Source organism: Papio anubis, chromosome 10, assembly GCF_008728515.1.
Source record: "Papio anubis isolate 15944 chromosome 10, Panubis1.0, whole genome shotgun sequence".
NCBI lineage: Eukaryota > Metazoa > Chordata > Mammalia > Primates > Cercopithecidae > Papio > Papio anubis.
Window position 1 is genome coordinate 126,311,460 of NC_044985.1, and position 19,769 is coordinate 126,331,228.

The 19,769-nt window shown below is 49.6% G+C and overlaps 1 protein-coding gene, 1 long non-coding RNA gene and 1 pseudogene across 2 annotated transcripts in view; 2 read left to right on the top strand and 1 right to left on the bottom strand.

The window, feature by feature from the left end:
* Positions 1 to 3,087, top strand: part of LOC103876652 — a 28,567-nt gene extending 25,480 nt beyond the window's left edge. Inside the window, exons 2-3 of the long non-coding RNA XR_635959.4 lie at positions 2,297 to 2,473; positions 2,974 to 3,087. This is a non-coding gene — a long non-coding RNA (uncharacterized LOC103876652). The remainder of the gene's footprint in view (positions 1 to 2,296; positions 2,474 to 2,973) is intronic.
* Positions 1 to 19,769, bottom strand: part of LOC101026611 (contactin-associated protein-like 4) — a 200,551-nt gene that overhangs the window by 172,318 nt on the left and 8,464 nt on the right. The gene's annotated exons all lie outside the window — the stretch shown is intronic.
* On the top strand, positions 6,245 to 9,476 carry LOC100997280 (annotated as a pseudogene).

Genomic DNA, 19,769 nt, shown 5'->3' on the forward strand with positions numbered 1-19,769 from the left:
CTGGTTGAACCTAGCAGAGGAAAATCAGTATACTTGAAGGTAAATCATTTGAAATTGTATAAACTGAAACACAATGTGGAAAAAAGAAAAGAGTGTTCAAGAGCTCAGATAATATCAAACACTCCAATATATGTGTAATTAGTGAATAAGAGGAAAATGAGAGAAACACAAGGAAAGAGGATGTATTTGAATAGACAATGGCCAAGAATTTTCCACTTTCAATGAAAGGGAACAAAGTACAGATTCAAATATCTCAGCTAAAACCAAGCAGTGTAAATAAAACACAAAATCATATTTATAGCAGATCATAACCACACTACTGAAGAACAAAGGTAAAGCGAAAATCTTGAAGACAACCAGAAGGGGAAAAGATGCCTGTGTACCAAGGGAAAAGACAAGAATTAGAGCAGAGTTATCCTCATGACTGTACCATCAGGAAACAATAAAGCAACCCCATTGAATGCTGAAAGAAAAACGGTGCCAACCGAGAATCATGCACCAGCAATAGTAGCTTTTAAAGTATTATTTCAAGGTGAGGTAAAGACATTTCCAGATCAGAAGAAGCTGAATAATTCATTGCAGGTAGGCCTTCACTACAAGACATTTTAAAGGACGTTACTCAGGCAAAAGGAGCGTGACATTAGTGGAAAGTTTGGACCTAGACAAAAGACTAAAAAGTTCTGGAAATGGTAAAAACAGGGGTCATTATAAAATATATAATTTTTAAAGTTACTTTAAAATGTAATTGTCTGCCTGAAGCAAAGATGGTAATGATGTATCGTGTGGTTAATAAATGTGTAGCAGTAGAATGTATGGCAAAAACAGCACAAAGGAAGGAAAAATGGAAGTTGTTTACCTTTGAACCATACACAGGTTGGTATAATACTATGTTCATTCAGACTTGAATAGGTTAAGTATGTATATGTTAAGTCTTACAGCAGACAGTAAAAATTTTTTCAGGGCTACTGTTAATAAGCCTATCATGGAAGTAAGATCTGACATAAAAATTACTCCACAAATTCAGAAGAAAATAATCGTCTAGGATAGCTTCAGGATTGCAAAAGAGAAATGTGATTTCAAGGATTCCTTTCCTGTGACCACACCAGTTTGCCTGTGTCTGTATCCAAACCCAGCTGAGTCACAACCACCTGTCATCCTCCTGCCAGGTCATCTTACTGGGGGACGGCTCTGTGGCCGCAGGAACATGGTCCTCTCCACACCACACAGCCTGCTGACCTAGACCAGCTTCTGATGCAAGCCTGTGTTCAATGTAGAGGATCTGCATGGCCACTTAATGTCACCTGAGCACTCAATTTTCTCCCCTGGATTTGTGGACAAGGATCTAATTTTCACTGTTAGATTACTGTGGAGATTGTCATAATCACATTTCAGAGCACTGCTGAAATAATAGTGAACTGGTTAAATTATTTTAAAAATAATAAAACCCACAGTAATTAAGAAATAGGACAAAAGAGCCAAAGCAGAGTCTGGGTGAAGGAATCACTTCAGGACATCAGCAGCCGATACCTAAGAAGGCAGCTTTTTAAACAGAAATAAGCGGGATGTCTGCCGTGCCTTTCTGCACCTCGCACAGCTTTTCTATGGACCTGGAGATAAAGTTATGGCGTTTCCCTAGCATGTGTGCGATCCTTGAAGCCAAGGCGATTTCACCTGTGAAACTTCAGTGTTGGGCACTTTAAAATCCTCAGGAGGACTCTGACATAGTAAGAGTGTCTTCGAGGTTTGTGACACATTCATATTTTATAACACAATTAGAAAACTTTCCCCTGTGATGTCAGTTACTCTCTGAGGTAACAATACTATCAAATTCACTTCAGAGATGTGGGTTCTGTTTTCAGGTGTTTAACATCAAACCTAAATTACACAAGAAATACCTTTTTCATCCTTCAGAAATACAGTTTTGATAATTTGGACACTCTCAGAATATAAAGTGAGTTGAAGAAAATAACTAAAATGCCCCTTAGCCAGGGACCCCCGGCGCAAGACCAGGACGAGGCCACTTTAGGAAGTGCCCGTTCGCATCAGCAGGTGAGCGAGTCGGAGGCTCTGCGCTCCCCTGGGTGTCTCCAAGGGCACCTGCCCCGGCCTTTGCTTTTTCCCTCAGGGTCCTCCCTGGGATGGTTCCCGGGAGCCTCTGTCCGTGAGGAGATGGCATGGTTCCCGGATAACCTTGTACCAGGAGGGAGTAACACTCATTTATGCTGGACAAGGGTGTTTTCCGGAGAGCACTGACAAAATCCAGCCTTCTGAATTTTTTTTTTTTTTTTTGAAACAGAAATCAGCAATCAGAATTTGAAAAGGAAGTGGCAGCTTGCAGCTGTGAGGCAGTACAGGGCATGGAGCTCCAGGGGCAGAGCCCGGCGGGACGTGGGATGGACACGGCCTGAGTTTGTCTGTAGTGGACCAGCGAGGCTTCCAGCGGACCTACCCCTGGCAACAGAGGAGACTGCCGGTAAGTCATCCCCAGGCCAATAGTCAGGGGTCCGCACCTGCAGACAGGGGATGGGAGGGACGTCGGGCTGCACCAGGGTCTCAGGGAAGGACCCAGCTGACCCCACAAGAGCATGTGGTACAGGCTGGCCTTTTGGAGGCATCGGGAGTCCAGGGGAGGGGTCAGCCCTCTGTGCCCCTCACTGTCTAGCAACCGCCGTGGGCTCCCCTGGAAGGAGCACCAGTGAGGCCAGGCGATGCCCTTTAGCCAAGGGAATTCCTGGAGACAGACGGCCGCAGAGGCTGCTGGCAGAAGCTGGAGGGTGGCCGCCCCTCACGATGGTGACAGGGACAGCAAGTCACAAATTCACCACAGGTGCTTCTGCAGCAGCAGTCCTCAAAGCATGGTTCCCTGGAACCCCCGAGGTTCCCCAAGGCCCTTCAAGGGGACACATGAAGTCAAAGCTATTTTTATAATAATTCTAAGACATTGTTTGCCTTTTCACTCTCTTTTTCTAACAGATAGAAATAGAGTTTTCCGGAAGCTACATGGAACATCTGTACCTGTGAACCAGGCGTTGGAGAGACTGGCACAAAGAAGTAAGGCTCCTCACTATTTGTTCTTTTGTTTTGGAAAATGAAGCTTTCTGAAGAAAATATGTTTTATGTCAGCCTGTAATGGGTTTGTAGTGTTATTTTAAAATCAATTAATATATGTTTAAAAACATTCTCAGTATTCACGTCTAATATAAATATCAATAGATACAACCCCCCAAGTCAGACATTTTTGGGGGTCTTCAAATGTCAAGAGTCAAGAAATCTGGAGGCCACGAGGCTCAAGAGCTGCCGTGTAGAGGACATTGCGGCTGGCAGTCCTGTGCGTCCACAAAATCAAACACACACATTGGACAAACACCAAGGTACCTTCTACAAAATAATCATTTCACTTGATGTTGAATCAAAATCATACACCATTCCTATTACAAAAGCAGAAACTTAGATGATATTCAAAGGTGTGTGTACCCAGGGGAGCAGGGAAATTGGAGGACGTTTAAATACCTGAGGGGCGGCCGGGTGCGGTGGCTCACGCCTGTAATCCCAGCACTTTGGGCGGCTGAGGCGGGTGGATCACGAGGTCAGGAGATCGAGACCATCCTGGCTAACACGGTGAAACCCCGTCTCCACTAAAAATGCAAAAAATTAGCTGGGCGTGGCGGCGGGCACCTCTGGTCCCAGCTACTTGGGAGGCTGAGGCAGGAGAATGGCGTGAACCCGGGAGGCGGAGCTTGCAGTGAGCTGAGATCGCACCACTGCACTCCAGCCTGGGCGACTAAGCGAGACTCCATCTCAAAAAAAAACAAAAAACAAAAAACAAACAAACAAAAAAAAACCCTGAGAGGCCGGGCCTCATGGTTTTCATTCATCCATTTATATAACCTACACAATGACAGCTATTTACATGTTTCATACGATTTTCACCAGGATTGGCTGATAATTGCAGACAGAAAGTCACCTGAGGAGGCTACTTGAAATAATTTCATCTTCCATGAAGGTGGCAAGTTGAAATACTATTTTCCTCAGAAATCAACAGAAGGTTTACAATCCTACCATGCATGTATCTTGCATTTTTCTTTATAAATATGAACCTACATCCACAAGTTTTAAGAATGATTTGAGGCTGGGTGCGGTGGCTCGCACCTGTAATCTCAGCACTTTGGGAGGCTGAGGTGGGCAGATCACGAGGTCAGGAGATCAAGACCATCCTGGCTAACATGGTGAAACTCCATCTCTACTAAAAAATACATATGTATATATAAATTAGCCGGGCAAAGTGGCAGGTGCCTGTAGTCCCAGCTACTTGGGAGGCTGAGGCAGGAGAATGGCGTGAACCCGGGAGGCAGAGCTTGCAGTGAGCCGAGATTGCACCACTGCACTCCAGCCTGGGCGACAGAGTGAGACTCCATCTCAATAAATAAATAAATAAAGAAGAATTATTTGAGGCCTCCAAAATTAAATCCGTTTACAGAAACATTCACGTCTTCAGGGAGAGATACTGCCATTACGCGCTTATTGAAGTTACACAAAAATAAGAAAAAATAAAACTACAGTGCCTGATAAAATCTAATGTCTTCGGCCGGGCGCGGTGGCTCAAGCCTGTAATCCCAGCACTTTGGGAGGCCGAGACGGGCGGATCACGATGTCAGGAGATCGAGACCATCCTGGCTAACACGGTGAAACCCCGTCTCTATTAAGAAATACAAAAAACTAGCCGGGCGAGGTGGCGCCTGTAGTCCCAGCTACTCGGGAGGCTGAGGCCGGAGAATGGCGCGAACCCGGGAGGCGGAGCTTGTAGTGAGCTGAGATCCGGCCACTGCACTCCAGCCTGGGCGACAGAGCGAGACTCCGTCTCAAAAAAAAAAAAAAAAAAAAATCTAATGTCTTCTTTCATTTAAAGAGACTATGTAAAATAGCTGACAATTTGAAACCTTGACAAACGTCTGATGGCAATAATTATTGCTGAAATGTGTAATGATGCTAATAACTTCTGGAAACCACTTTTGACTTGTGAGTAAAAAGCCATGATTGCAATGTTCTAAAATGGTGGAGATGGACAAAGGCGCTCCCATAGCACTGTGGCAGAAAATGCAAAGTTGGGACCTGGCCCTATGTTCCTCTCCTGGCCACTCGTCTACACCCTCTGTAACAAACCAGGAAATGTGAGTGTTTCCTGGGGTTCTGTGAGACGTCCTAGGAAATGACCCGACCTGAGGAGGTCAGGGGAACCCCCACTTTGTAGGCGAGTCAGACAGAAGTTACAGTGAGATGGAGCTGGGACCCCTCTTGGGGGCCTGCCAGGCCACCCCAAACATGGAAATAAAGGAGAATCTTGAGTTCATTCAAGGAAAATTACAGGCACCAAGCTGGCCTTGAAAACCAAACAAGCATCCTTTTGTTCTAAATTTCTTCCCAAGGGGCCTGAAGGAGGAGATCCCCACAGTCTACAACTTGGCATTTGTTTCTGCTGACCCCGGAGTTTTAGACACAGCTTCTTCTTAACCAATTGTAAATCAGAGGATCTTTGAATCCACTTGTGACTTGTGGGATCTCACTTCAAGATATCTCGATCTCGATCTCTCTTTTCTTTTTTTTTTAGGTGAAACCAATGGTTAGCTTGCAAGTATTGATTTGTGACTTTGCCAGCAGTCTCTGCCTCCCGCCTTTAAAAAGTGTTACCTGTAGGCCGCTGGGGAGCTCAGGTCTTAGCAAGAGCTGTCCGATTCTCCTTGCTTGGTGCCCTGCAGATAAATATCTTTTTTTCTCCACTACAAAACCTCAGTGTGGACGTTTGGCCTTACTGCGCCAGGCAAGAGGACACAATTCGATTTGGGAGTGGCGTCCACCACCCGCAGCTGGTGTCTGAGACGGGCAGTCTGTGGGACATGCCCTTAGTCTGCGGGGTCACTGCTGGCTCTGGGTAGTTAGTGTTGGGATCGAGTTAAACTTTCGGACACGAAGTCAGTGTCCAACAGAACTGAGAAATTGCTTGGATGAAAAAACCCACAATTGGCGTCAGAACTGTTGTGCATGTGGAAACTCATTTTCTTTTAGCCATCAACTCAGCTATACATTTAAAAGGATTTTTAGGTGCACCGCGCTGGCCGAAGGAGAGGCATGGGGCACCCGTGGGCGGGGGTGGGGCGGGGGCCGGGGCCCAGGTGCGCGGACCTGGGAGTGGACCCCAGAGGAGGCGGCGGCGCAGCGGGGTGGCCCAGCGCGGGGGGAGGTGGCCAAGGTGCCCGGTGGAGGATAGCTGCTGCCTGGGAGAGGTGACCCGGGCGCCCTGCTAGGGTGAGGGCCCCAGCCCTCGGATCATGAAAAACCTCAGTGACAGTCGCCCCCGCCACCTCTCCGACAGCCTAGACCCACCCCACGAGCCCCTGTTTGCAGGGACTGACCGCAACTCCTACCTACTGTCTCCCATGGAGGCCTTCGCCCGCGAGGCCCCCTTCCCCGGACAGAACACCCTACGGGGGGGGCCTCTTTCCCCTCAACAACCAGCTGCCCCCGCCCAGCAGCACCTTTCCCCGCATCCACTACAACTCCCACTTCGAGGTGCCAGAGGAGAGCCCCTTCCCCAGCCATGCCCAGGCCACCAAGACCAACCGGCTGCCCGCCAGCCTCCTGGCCCAGTTTGAGAGGCAGCTGCCCATCCACCGTGACGGCTTCAGCACCCCCAGTTCCCCGTGGTGAGGCCAAGGCCCGTGGCGAGGCCCTGGTGGCATCGGCCACCTGGTCCACTCAGTCCAGCAGCTTTCCTTCACCAAGACACCCTCACTGGGGGCATAGCGGGCAAGGTTGGTGGCAATGGCAGCAAGAAGGTGGCATGGAGGACAGCAAGGGCCAGAGGGCCAAAAGCAAGGAGCAGGCCAAGGCTGGGGAGCCCAACGCAGCCGCTCCAACATCTCAGGCTGGTGGAGCTCTGACAACAACTTGGACGGCAAGGCCAGCACCTTCCGCAGCAGCGGCCCAGCTCCGGGCTGATGACACCAGGCCACCAGGCAGAACGCAGCCAGCCATGCTACTTCATGCACGTCTACACCACCATCAGCGGGCACATGCTCAAAGCCAGCAGGAACACCACCACCGGGCTGACCGCCCCACCACCCCCGCCTGCACCCCAGCCACCTGCCCCAGCCTTGGGGTGGGCACTGATACCAACTATGCCATACGGGGCTCCTGGTCCACTCTGACCCTCAGCCATGCCCACAAGGTCGGCTGGAAGACCTCGGCCACCTTGGATAAGAGCCTGCTCAAGTCCAAATCCTGCCACCTGGGTCTGGCCTACCATCACCTGCAGGTGCCCCCCGGCGGCGAGTTGAGCACCACGCTGCTGTCCCCATGCGAGACAGATGCCGTGGCCGAGGGCCCCAGCCAGTGCCGGCACACGTGCAGCGGCAGCTACATCAAGGCCATGGGTGACCAGGACAGCGACAGGTCCGGCCGCAGCCCCAAGCCCTCACCCAAGACCGCGGCGCAGGCCAGAGCTATCTGAGGGCCACGCAGCAGTCACTGGGAGAGCGGAGCAACCCCCGCAGGAGTCTGGACCGCCTGGATTCAGTGGCCATGCTGCTGCCCTCCAAGTGTCCGAGCTGGGAAGAGGACTACACCCCCGTCAGCGACAGCCTCGACGACTCCAGCTGCATCAGCCGGATTTTTGGACAGACCTCCCTGATCCCCCAGTTGTTTGAGCAGCAGGTACAGGAGGCAGAGCTGAATGACCAGTATGAGGTGGGCTGCAGTGAAGCGGAGTCCACAGCCTCGGAGATGCTTGACTTGCCAGTGCCCAGCTACTTCCGCTCCCGCAGCCACAGCTTCCTGTGCCGTCCAGGCAGGAGGAGGACAGTGTCTACCTGCAGTCCCTCTCCCCACCGCCCAGTACCGGCGCCTCAGCAATAGTCACAAGCTTCCAAGTTCATCATGCCTAGCGGCATATAAGAAGACCCCGCCACAGGTCCGTCCACGCACCACTTCAAAGCCGTTCATCTCACAGTCCAGAGCAGTACTGAGTCTGCCCAGGACACCTACCTGGATAGCCAGGACCACAAGAGCGAGGTGACTAGCCAGTCGGGCCTGAGCAACTCATCGGACAGCCTGGACAGCAGTACCCAGGGCGGAGTCACCCCAGCCCTTGAGGCCCCAAAGCCACTCCCAAAACATGCAGCTCTGAAAAGTGAACAAGGGACGCTGACCAGCTCTGAGTCCCACCCCGAGGCCGCCCCCAAAAGGAAACTGTCATCAATAGGAAGACAAGTTGACTGCATTCAGCCAGTGCCAAAAGCGGAGCCCAGTCCCGCTCCCGTCGGGGTTCAGGTAGAGGACGACTGGCAAAGCAGCGTCGCCTCTCACGGGATGTCCTCCCGGTGGGACAGGGACTCAGATACCCAGGATATCAATGACTCGAGCTGTAAGTCATCTGAGAGGAGCCTCCCGGACTGCACCCTTCCCCCCAACTCCATCAGCATTGATGCCGGTCCCTGGCAGGGCCCCAAGATTGCCCAGATCAAGTGTAACCTTCCCTATGGAGACAACAGCGACCCTGCCCTCGAGGCATCCTCGCTGCCCCAACCTGACCCCTGGCTCGAGACGTCCTCCAGTTCCCAGCAGAGCCGGCACAGCCAGGGCCTGCCACCAAGACAGCTACTGGTTCCTAAAGCTACTGCAGGCAGAAACGGAGCAGCTGGAAGGCTGGTGCTGCCAGATGGACAAGGAGGCCGAAGAGAACAGCCTCTCTGAAGAAGTCTCAGGAAAAGTCCTCAGTGTTGTGGGCAATGCCCAGCTACTGATGTCCCAGAAATTCCAGCAGTTCCGGGGCCTCTGTGAGCAAAACTTGAACCCTGATGCCAACCCACGCCCCACAGCCCAGGACCTGGCAGGGTTCTGGGACCTGCTACAGCCGTCCATGGAGGACATCGGCATGAAATTTGATGAACTCTACCACCTCAAGGCCAACAGCTGGCAGCTGGTGGTGACCCCCAAGAAGAGGAAGGAAGAGAAGAAACCACCCACTCCGGTTCCAAAGAAGCCGCCAAATCCAAGCCGGCCGTGAGCCGCAACGAGGCCTCAGACGCCAGCGACAAGCAGCACCAGGAGGCCCGCAAGAACCAAGCGGGCAGCTTCTGTGCGTCAGAACTCAGCCGAGAGCATGGACAGCATCGAGATGTATGTCCCGGAGGCCCAGACCAGGCTCTGAGACGCAGGAGGAAAGAAAACCGTTTTAAATCATTAAAAAACACGAAAACTAAGTGTGAACGGAAAATAAATAAATAAATAAATAAAATGATATTTACATAGATCGTCTGGGACTTTGAGGTATTCTGCTGTGAACACCAAGCCTGCCTTTCTCCGGGGATGGCCTCCGTCTGCCCTGAAGTTTTTCTCTCTACAGTTCTGATTTTTTCTTGTGTGTCCCCTCTGTCTGGAAACTGGTGTGACATTTTGGGAGAGATTCTCGGCTCCGTCTTCTCACTCATTGAGGATCAGCGTGATAGTAATCCTGCTTCCACAGCAGTGAGGGATTCCTTCATTTTCCCGATATCCTGCTGTTTATTTTAAGTAAAACTTCCTCCCCCTCAACCTAAGTATCAGGTCCGCATCCTCCAAAGGCCCTTTGTCAGCTGTGACGTTTTTCCTCCTGGGATCTTTACTGCTCTGATGGTTGACCTTCTCTCTCAGGGTTGACTTTCTTGAACCCGGGGCTCTGGTGTCTTTCGGGATGGTGGTAGATGCTGGTTGGAACTGGCTCCTGCAGGCCTCCCAGGGGTTTCCAAGCTCTTGCTGGGGGGCCACAGCAGCCTCCCAGGTGCAAAGCCACACACCCCTGGTGTCTGTGGTCCGGGGCAGGACCCTGCCTTTCCAGGGACCCTGTGCTGATCACACCCAGTCTGGCCCCTCAGGATCATGGGCTTCCTGGTCCCCACACCCTAGGGGGATGCAGAGCTGGCATCCTCCCAGGCCGTGGCTGGCTCAGCTGGTTCCCCCAGGGCTGCTCCCGTCCTTGCCCTCTGCCCTTTCTAGGTTTGTCATCGTTTCCTCCCGAAAGGTTTGGATGCTGCTTCTTTAATCCAAGGCTGAAGAGTTTCTATTTGCAGACTCTGTTTATATCCCGGTGCCACCACAGCGCCCCTTCTTTTCTGATATGATTCTCAACCTGTTTGCTACCTAAGGATGTTTGTTGTTGGAAAGGCCGTGCCATGCCACCTGACAGCAGAGGGCACAGGGTGACTCTCTGGGCTGTGTATTGGGCCTATTTCCTGTCTGACTGGTAAGGACCCCTGGGAGATGGTCAGAGGACAGGTTCAATAGTTGCCCTTACTGGGGAAAAGCCACATCCTCAGAGACGATGCTGAAGGTGTCCAGGGGGCTCCCTGCCAGTGAGTGGGGGCAGGTGCTGAGCCAAAGGGATGGGACAGCACAGGATGCCCCGCAAACAACAAAACCTCAGTGTGTGGCTGGCGGCTCCGTGTGCTGATGCCCTTGGGTCACCACCGCAGAGCTCGGGTGGGGTGCGGTGGCCGCACGGCCGTGCAGTGGGGACGGCACCTCTTGGGCAGCCACAACTGCCGTGGTGTGAACGACCCACCCACCACACACAACCCCAGAGCAAGGCTGCGTCCCATAGACTTTCATCGGGATGCTGAGGTCTGAATTTCACCTAATTTTCACTTGTCACAAAATATCATTCTTCTTTTTCAACCATTGAAAAATGGGGAAAAACGAACCCCCCCCAAAATTCTTAGCTTGTGGACCAGAAAAAAAAGAGGAAATGAGCTGAATTTGGCCCCTTCTAGAGGTGTTAAGACAGCAAGAGGTCATGACCTTGAAACACAGTAAAATGTGTATCACAACTGTTTACTCCACATCATAAATAACAGTGTTTTTATGGGCTGTAAAATACACAGGCTTTGAAAAACCAGAGTGGCTCCCTGCCTTGTGCTCTGCCTCTCCGCACACCACGCAGGTGCTCGACACACACACGCAGGGGCACACAAGTGCTCCCCACACACACAGGTGCTCCCCACACATGCAGGTGCACATAGGTGCTCCACACACACACAGGTGCTCACCACACGCAGATGCTCCCCACACAGGTGCTCCACACACGCAGGTGCTCCCCACACAGGTGCTCACAGGTGCCCCACACACAGGTGCTCCACACACGCAGGTGCTCACAGGTGCTCCACACACCCAGGTGCTCCACACAGGTGCTCCACACACACAGGTGCTCTGCACACACACAGGTGCACCGAAGTCCAGCAGGAAGGCCTGGGGTGTTCACTGCCCAGCATATTCACCGTCTGACCCGGGGGCGCCCCGTGCCGGAGCTGGCGATGCACACCCAGGAGTCTCCCTGCGCCCTCCCAGCCCCCTCTTCGCGGACCTTTGTCTCCTGTGCAGATTTTCCCAGCACAGCAACGCGGCTCCACCGTGACAGAAACACAGTGCGAGGCCTCGGTCGGTGTCCCAGACACGCTGCTGCCGCTCCCGAGAGTTCCCCTTAAATCACCCAAATTCCAGAACCCCAGGCCGTGGACGCGCACAGCCCGCGAGGAAACGGCTTCCCACGCACGGCGCCTCCCGCCCGGGCCCAGGCCTGGCTTTTCCGGCTCGGGAGGTCCCGTCTGACCGTCTTCTCTTCACCTCTGCCTGGGAAACGACATCGTCCGCTGTACACGTTTATGACCGTGGAAATACACACAGACGCCGCCTCGCTGCCGAGGTCCCGCCGGGCTCGCGCCGCTGGAAGAAGGTTCGAGGGCGGAGGCGGGTGGGATTTTCCCACGGAGGAAGCTGCCTGGGGGAGCGGGGAGCCCGGGGAGGCCTTTCCCGTCTCATCTTCCCGCCCGTGTGGTTGGAGGCCCGGGGTTCCCACCGCCCCGGGGAACGCGGCGTGGGGGTTCGCGCCCTGGCCCGGGGCCTCCGTGAGAAACGCGGTGTCTGCGGCCTCCCTCCCTCCGTCCCTCCCGCCCTCCCTCCCTCCAAAGGCGGGACGCTGGGCGGCCCCCCAGGCCCGGTGTCCACTCACTGCCGCACCCACAGCTGGACGCCCGCCCCGGCCACCTGCATCCTGCAGACGGCTCCGAACGGGCGCCGCAGACTCGTTCGTCTTCATGGATTTGTCCTTCTGAAAGGTCGCGGTTGATGATAATGCGTAAAAGTTTTCAAGGACGTGATTAAGGGAGCGTCTCCCGCGGGGGCCGACAGTCCCGGAGGCGGGTTTATACCCCGAGGAGAAGGAGGGAGGGGGTTGCCCAGGGTTCCCAGCCCACACGCCAGCCGCGGCCCCGGGACAGATGGAGACGATGTAAAACCCCGGGAGAAAGGTCAGCTTCCCGTGAGGGTCTTGATCCAGAAAGGGTCTTGATTTAGGCCTGGGCGTCCCTGAGCTTTGAGCGGCAAGAGGAGGGGATCAATGCGCTGAAGGAATTCACTCAGGGACCCAGGACTCAGGAGTGTGTGAAGGTGCGTGAGTGTGCAGGAGATGAGTGTGTAGGATGTGAGTGTGTAGGATGTGTGTAAGGTGTGTGTGATCGTGATGGACGTGATAAAGAGGATAAAAGATGTGCGCGAACGCGAGCGATGATGATGAGATCGTGATAGCGTTAAGATCGCGGCACGAGGATCGCATGGCGATCGCGGCGAGGATACCGAGCGGCAGATCGATGGATCAAAAGATGCGCAGAAGATGTAAGAGGATACGATGATCGTGATGCGCAGAGAGCGTTATGATATGATGACCCATGATCGAGCGGATGGCAAGAGTGGATCGCGGATGCAAAGATGATGACAAAAGAGCGGATCTGCGTGATTTGGATGTTATGATCAAAGGATGCTGATTTATGATGATGCCAAGAGTGATCGCGCGATCCGAGTGATTTTATGATCGACGCGTTGATGATGGATGCGCGATGATCCACAAGCAAAGGATGCTGCTAATGATCACGATTTATTCAGATCCGCGATTATGATGGGCGACACCATGATGGTGTGCAGGAAGCCTGGGTGAGCAGGGATTGCGGGAGGAAAGAAATGAGCACACAGTGGTAGAATAAATACTTGGTGCTAAGTCTAACATTGCCTCCTCCAAACTGCATCTCAAAAGGTCTAGAATGTGCCACCCACGAAATGTCTCTCAGCACACGGATTGTTTCCAGCTGAAGGTTTCCAAGAAACAGCAGATGTAGGGCAGGTCCTCTGCTGGCCCCTTTGTGCCTGAGCAGTGCACACTTTTCCTAGGAGAAAGGTGTCCTCTGTCCAGGAAGAAGGACATGCTTATGGCCAGGTTTGTCGACACAAGCAGACCTTAACAAACACCCTTCACCACGTTCCGACGGTGTTCTGCAGAGATTTCCCGGCCACTTTCCCACCGTTTTCCGCCCCTGGAGCCACAGCCGCTCCGAATGTAGTTACTGCTCACTCTTGATCACTCCGTGTTAAAATGGTCTCTAAGCCCCAAGCCTGGCTGCTTCTGAGTGATCTTCACGTCCTTTATGAAGCCTCCCGTGCCGTATAAGACATTCACAGCAAATGAAATGTGTGTGCTCTTTGCCTATTGATGTCTTTTGTCAGCTTAATTGCAGGTCCTGCTAAACCTGAGAGGGCGGGGGAAGTTTCTCCTCCCCCACAGACGGCACAGACTGTGGATAAGGTTTTCCTGATTTTCCATCAGCGCCTGCTTCTGCCTCCCTGCACACTCACACCCAAACACACCCCACAGTCACCACGGCTGCCATCACCTTCTCCTCCACTTTGCTGTGAAATCACTGCCCCTTCTTCTGCTTACCTGCTTCCTTGAAAATCAATCGATACCAAGGAGGTTATTTCTGAGCACTTCAGGGAGCACCTGATTTAAGAGATCTCTAAAGGTGTAAATTGTGTTTTGGACCAAATCACTACATATTTGACAAAGAATCATGCCACGGTTTGCTCACACTCTCATCACCTGTTTAAGGGTGAAACATTGTAAGTTTGTACAGAGAGGACAATGGGGCAACTGTGAAGATGCAGCATTGAGTGATCTGTTCACGGCCAAGCCATTGAGAGGGTCCATCCTGAGGCACACACCGATGCAAAGGCTAGTTATCAACCCTTTTGCTCTAACACTTGTCTAAAAAGAAAATGAAATTTTTTTTTTTTTTTTTTTTTTTTTTTTTTTTGAGACGGAGTCTCGCTCTGTCGCCCAGGCTGGAGTGCAGTGGCCGGATCTCAGCTCACTGCAAGCTCCGCCTCCCGGGTTCACGCCATTCTCCTGCCTCAGCCTCCCGAGTAGCTGGGACTACAGGCGCCCGCCACCTCGCCCGGCTAGTTTTTTGTATTTTTAGTAGAGACGGGGTTTCACCGTGTTAGCCAGGATGGTCTCGATCTCCTGACCTCGTGATCCGTCCGCCTCGGCCTCCCAAAGTGCTGGGATTACAGGCTTGAGCTACCGCACCCGGCCAAGAAAATGAAATTTATAAAACCCTTCTCAATGGGATAGAACAAGAAGATAAGTCACGTAAGAAAATTACAAGTGATGTATTTTATTAAAAACTACATAATACATGTAATTGTAGAAGGGAAACCGATTTAAATAATGGACCTGCCTTAATCTCTTCAATCCTCCCTTAAGCCCCGTTTTTAATGCTGTCGTTTCCAGAAATCCCGTCTGTGAGGTCCATGACATCACACTGTAATGACTGCTGCCAAGTAGTTACATGTGTTTATAAATACATGTAATAAATGTAAATTATATACACACATACTTTTTTTTTTTTTTTTGCTTTGGGATTTAAAACCTCAGAGGTGGTTTTCAACCCACTCTATTGAATAGTTTTGGTGTTTAAATAATTGTTACATAGTTACTGACAAAGACTATTTAAAATGCCAAGTGTTTCCAGCTTCTGCCACTTCTCAGATTATGATGCTGAAAGTGCCGGTTAATGGGAACATGAAGAGGGCTGCTTCCTGTGGTTTTATCACTTTCCTGTTTTATTACTCCCAGTCTTATTTTCTCACGGACAATAAAAGAATACCATTGAGGAACCCAGCCCCGCACTAGCGTGTTGTCCGCCGAGAAAGTGCCTTCACTGCAGCCTCCCGGGCTGTGTGGAGCTGCGGTAAACCTGCATACACACTCCTTACTCTTACAAAACACAGGTGCTTATCTACCGGAGGGAAAGAGCAAGAAATTACCTGCTCTAGAAATGAAGCCAGAGAAACTGTATCCTTATTATCTAAAATCATATCACACTTTGCCACATGCCTCCTGGGAGGGTGTGTGTGTGTATGTACCTGTGTCTGTGTGTAAACACACACACTACAATTATTCTAAATGTTGGCCAACCAGAATGACCCAGAACCATTGACACTTCAGTGCTTTTTCCCCACAAAAAAAGCATTCAGTCAAATGAGGATATTCTCAGTCACTATGAAGAACGTTGGGTCCTGACATCAGAGCTATTAAACGACCCATAACAGAGATGAGAGAACAGGGCTGGTGTGGTGGCACACGCCTACGCTCTCGGCTACCCAGGAGGCTAAGGCAGTAGGATCACTTGAGCCTGAGAGGTCGAGGCTGCAGTGAGCTATGATGATGCCACTGCACTCCAGCCTGGGGAACAGAGCAAGAATTCATTTAAAACAAGCAAACAGGCCAGGTGCGGTGGCTCACGCCTGTAATCCCAGCACTTTGGGAGGCCAAGGCGGGCGGATCATCTGAGGTCAGGAGGTGGAGACCAGCCTGACCAATGTGGTGAAACACTGTCTCTACTAAAAACACAAAACTCAGCCAGGAGTGGTGGTAGGTGCCTGTAATCCCAGCTGCTCGGGAGGCTGAGGCAGGAGGATTGCTTGAGACTGGGAGGTCAAGCCTTCAGTGAGCTATGATCCTGCCACTGCACTCCAGCCTGGGGGTCAGAGCAAGAACTCATTTAAAAACAAACAAACCAAACTAAGCGGGAGAACAGGCCAACAGTCAATCCTATTTTTCTTCTGTAATGCAGTTTATTTGAACCTAGACTTGTAGGAAAACTACTTGTCTCATATTTCTCAAGAGTTGATGAAACATATCTTTAATCATTTCATATTCAACTTACATTCTTTTGTTTGTTTTTGCTTTGAGATGGCGTCTTGCTCTGTCACCCAGTCTGGAGTGCAGAGGCCTGATCTCAGCTCACTGCAACCTCCACCCCCTGGGTTCAAGCAATTCTCCTGCCTCACCCTCCTGAGTAGCTGGGATTACAGGCACCTGCTGCCACGCCCATCTAATTTTTGTATTTTTAGTAGAGATGGGGTTTCACCATGTTGGTCAGGCTGGTCTTGAACTCCTGACCTCAGGTGATCCACCCGCCTTGGCCTCCCGAAGTGCTGGGATTACATGCGGGTAAGCCACTGTGCCTGGCCTACATTCTTGATCCTAAAGGAAAAGTAGTGAATTTAAGCTCCTTTGATTATTTGAAATTTCTCTCCTTGGTCTCTACTTACTATATGACCTATTTTAAATGTTCTTTCTGATTTCAGAATAAACTCTATTGTTTCATAAGTGCTGTTATACCTGCTTAGCAAGCACAGACTTCCTAAGCCCTAAGTTTCCTGTATTCGTGGAATATGAGGAAAGTGGAATCTGTTGATCAGAATTTGTTGCAACTTAAAATGACAAACTCTAACTTCGGTATTTTTTACCAAAGATAATTTAAAGATGATGGATATTACTCTTAACTGTCTTTTTATTAATTGGATAGCTGTTAAATTAAAGAGCAACTTTAAAAGTTAGCAATTGAAATGTTCACTGACACAATAGTCTGTACTTTGTGACTATTTTCCCCCAATCCTAGTTAATTCACTAAACACCTATTCTATTAACATGCACTCAACAATATATCCTCTACCCATATATTTAGAAGAAAAAGCCAAATTCACCTAGTGTACAAAGGTAATAAGGAAAAATAACAAGCAATCAAAATATGGAGATATTTATAATAAAGCCATTAATTGGATAAATGAGACAATTAAAACATTCATCCAGCAGTTCTAAAATACAGATGTGGAGGTTGCTTCTGGCAGCTGGAGAGCTTGTGCCGTTCTTTTAGACACGCATGGAAGCCTGCTCTTCCTCTAACAGGAGGGAAGATGCAGGGCACGTAACGAGCCCCAGGGTCTCCTGGAATCTCGAAACTGCCCTGTTTGGAAGTGATACAAGTTCATGGCACTTCCAAACAGCAGCAGAAAATAATCCCAGGATAATAGTGGCCGCCCAAACACAGGTACCTTCACACACACTCCCCCAAAACTATAAGACAAACAAGATTGCAAATAAAATTCCGCACACCCCTGCCTGTGGCATGCAGTGGACGAGGTGCATTGGTGGGTGGAGAGGAGAGGGGAGAGGGAGAGAGGTGGGAAAAAGAAAGCAGCTCCTGGAGACCAGGCTGCGAGGAAAGAGGAAGTGAGACAACTGGGAAAGCACAGGTTCGTTGTGGCAGCCGCTCCTTCCACCCACTCACTGCAACCAACGCCGCCCACTGAGAATTTAAACACCGTCCCACCAACCGAGGGGGCATCCTGGGACAGGACCCCACCCACAGAATGCCTAGGTATAAAACAAATCAAAAGAACACATTCAGATAACTCTGAGACAAAATATAAAATGAGAATGAAACCATTTCAGCTGCTGAACACCTCCAAATGAAGGCCAAGCACAAAGCCTTGGAAAGTTATAGACAATATCCCAGACAGAATTAAATATCCTCAAACAAAAATGTGTAGATACAAAGAAAAGTCTAGAATCAGAAATGTATTTATAAAAAATAATATAAGTGGACCATATAAAAGAAATTGAGGGAGAATTGATCTAATTCAGAAAAAAAATAAATATATATATATATATGTTCCATCAATTAAGAGAAATTTACAGGGTGCTCAGAGAGAGTTTATGCAAATGAAAATTTAATGAAGGACATGGAAGAACTGCAGGAATACATGCTAGAAAATGAAAATAAGATTTTGAAAAACTAGTCAGAGAAAGGTGTTTATAATGAAAGGTAAGTAAAACAGTTCCAGGTCAGGTGCGATGGCTCATGCCTGTAATCCCAGCACTCTGGGAGGCGGAGGCAGGTGGATCACAAAGTCAGGAGATCGAGACCATCCTGGCTAACATGGTGAAACCTCGTCTCTACTAAAAAATACAAAGAAAAAACAAATTAGCCGGGCTTGGCGGTGTGCACCTGTAGTCCCAGCTACTCAGGAGGCTGAGGCAGGAGAATGGCATGAACCCAGGAGGTGGAGCTTGCAGTGAGCCAAGATCACGCTACTGCATTCCAGCCTGGGTGACAGAGCGAGACTCTGTCTCAAAAAAAAAAAAAAGTTCCACATATATTTATGAGTTCTAAAATATAAAATAAAATTAGAAAGTAATATTTAACATTTTAATCCAGACAACCTTCCTAGAAATAAGAGAAAACCTAAAATTTCATTTTGAAAGGAACCACCATGTGCCTGAGGATATTGACCCAGAACATTCAGATTCAAGAAACACTCACTAAAACTATTAGGATTTAAATATGAAATAAAAAATGATGATCCCTAGATTAAAATGGCCACATTACTAGCAAAGTGAGTAAAAAATCTGACTGAGACACTTCTCATGAGCCACACATTATGCAGAGACAGCAATAGATCAGCCCACCCAGGACACACATGGAGAGAAAGTGTAAGACAGGGATTTTATACCCTGCTAAATTGCCCTCCCAGCATCAACGCTGTAGAAAAGCAGATTTCAGTGTTTATGGCTTCTGGGGACCCAGAGCACAAATACTTCCTCAGGAATTCACTCTACAGCAATTCTCTGTATGGAGACCCGAAGACTCCATCAGGGGTCCAAAATGCCAGGCCATTTATATAAATATATTAAGATTATATTTGTCTATTTGTCTTAATTCTCTCTGAGTGTACCATGAGTTTACAGAGGATTCATGACATAGCCAAAATTATCTAAAACATCTGTCAAAACTGCACCTTTTCCCAATCAATTACTTATTTGCATGAGGCCAGCTTTGCTTCATATACATCCATTGAAAGAACATCAGAAGTTAAATGCAAGAAATGTGAGGATTCAGGTGTCTTCCATTAAGCTAGGCATTAAAATTTGCAAACACAAACCCATATTATTATTACTATTGTCTGTGATTTAAAAATAAAGTTAATGTTAATAAAACATATTATTCTATTAACATGTAATTTGCATGCAGTTGCTTTTAACAAATGTTTTTAATTAAACATTTTTAAATTTTTCAGTTTTAATTTCTACTATGGTAACTATGGACAGATCTAACCTACATAAGTAAAAGCTAATTGGCATCCTCAATAAAACATGAATAAGGGTAAAGTCACTCTGAGCCAAGAATCTGAGGGACACTCCACAGGTGAGCAGGTTTCATCTAACCCAGAGATGACCGACGTTACCCTCCACAGGTGAATGGGCTTCATCTAACCTGGGATGATGGGGGGGTCACACTCCACAGGTGAGGGGGGCTTTGTCTAACCTAGAGATGGCCAGTTCACTCTCCCCAGGTGAACCGGCTTCATCTAACCCAGAGATGACCGAAGTTACTCTCCACAGGTGAGCGGGCTTCATCTAACCCGGAGATAATGGGGGGGTCACACTCCACAGATGAGGGGGGCTTTGTCTAACCTAGAGATGACCAGGTCACTCTCCCCAGGTGAGCAGACTTCATCTAACCAAGAGATGACTGAGGTCATGCTCCACAGATGAGGTGTCATATAAC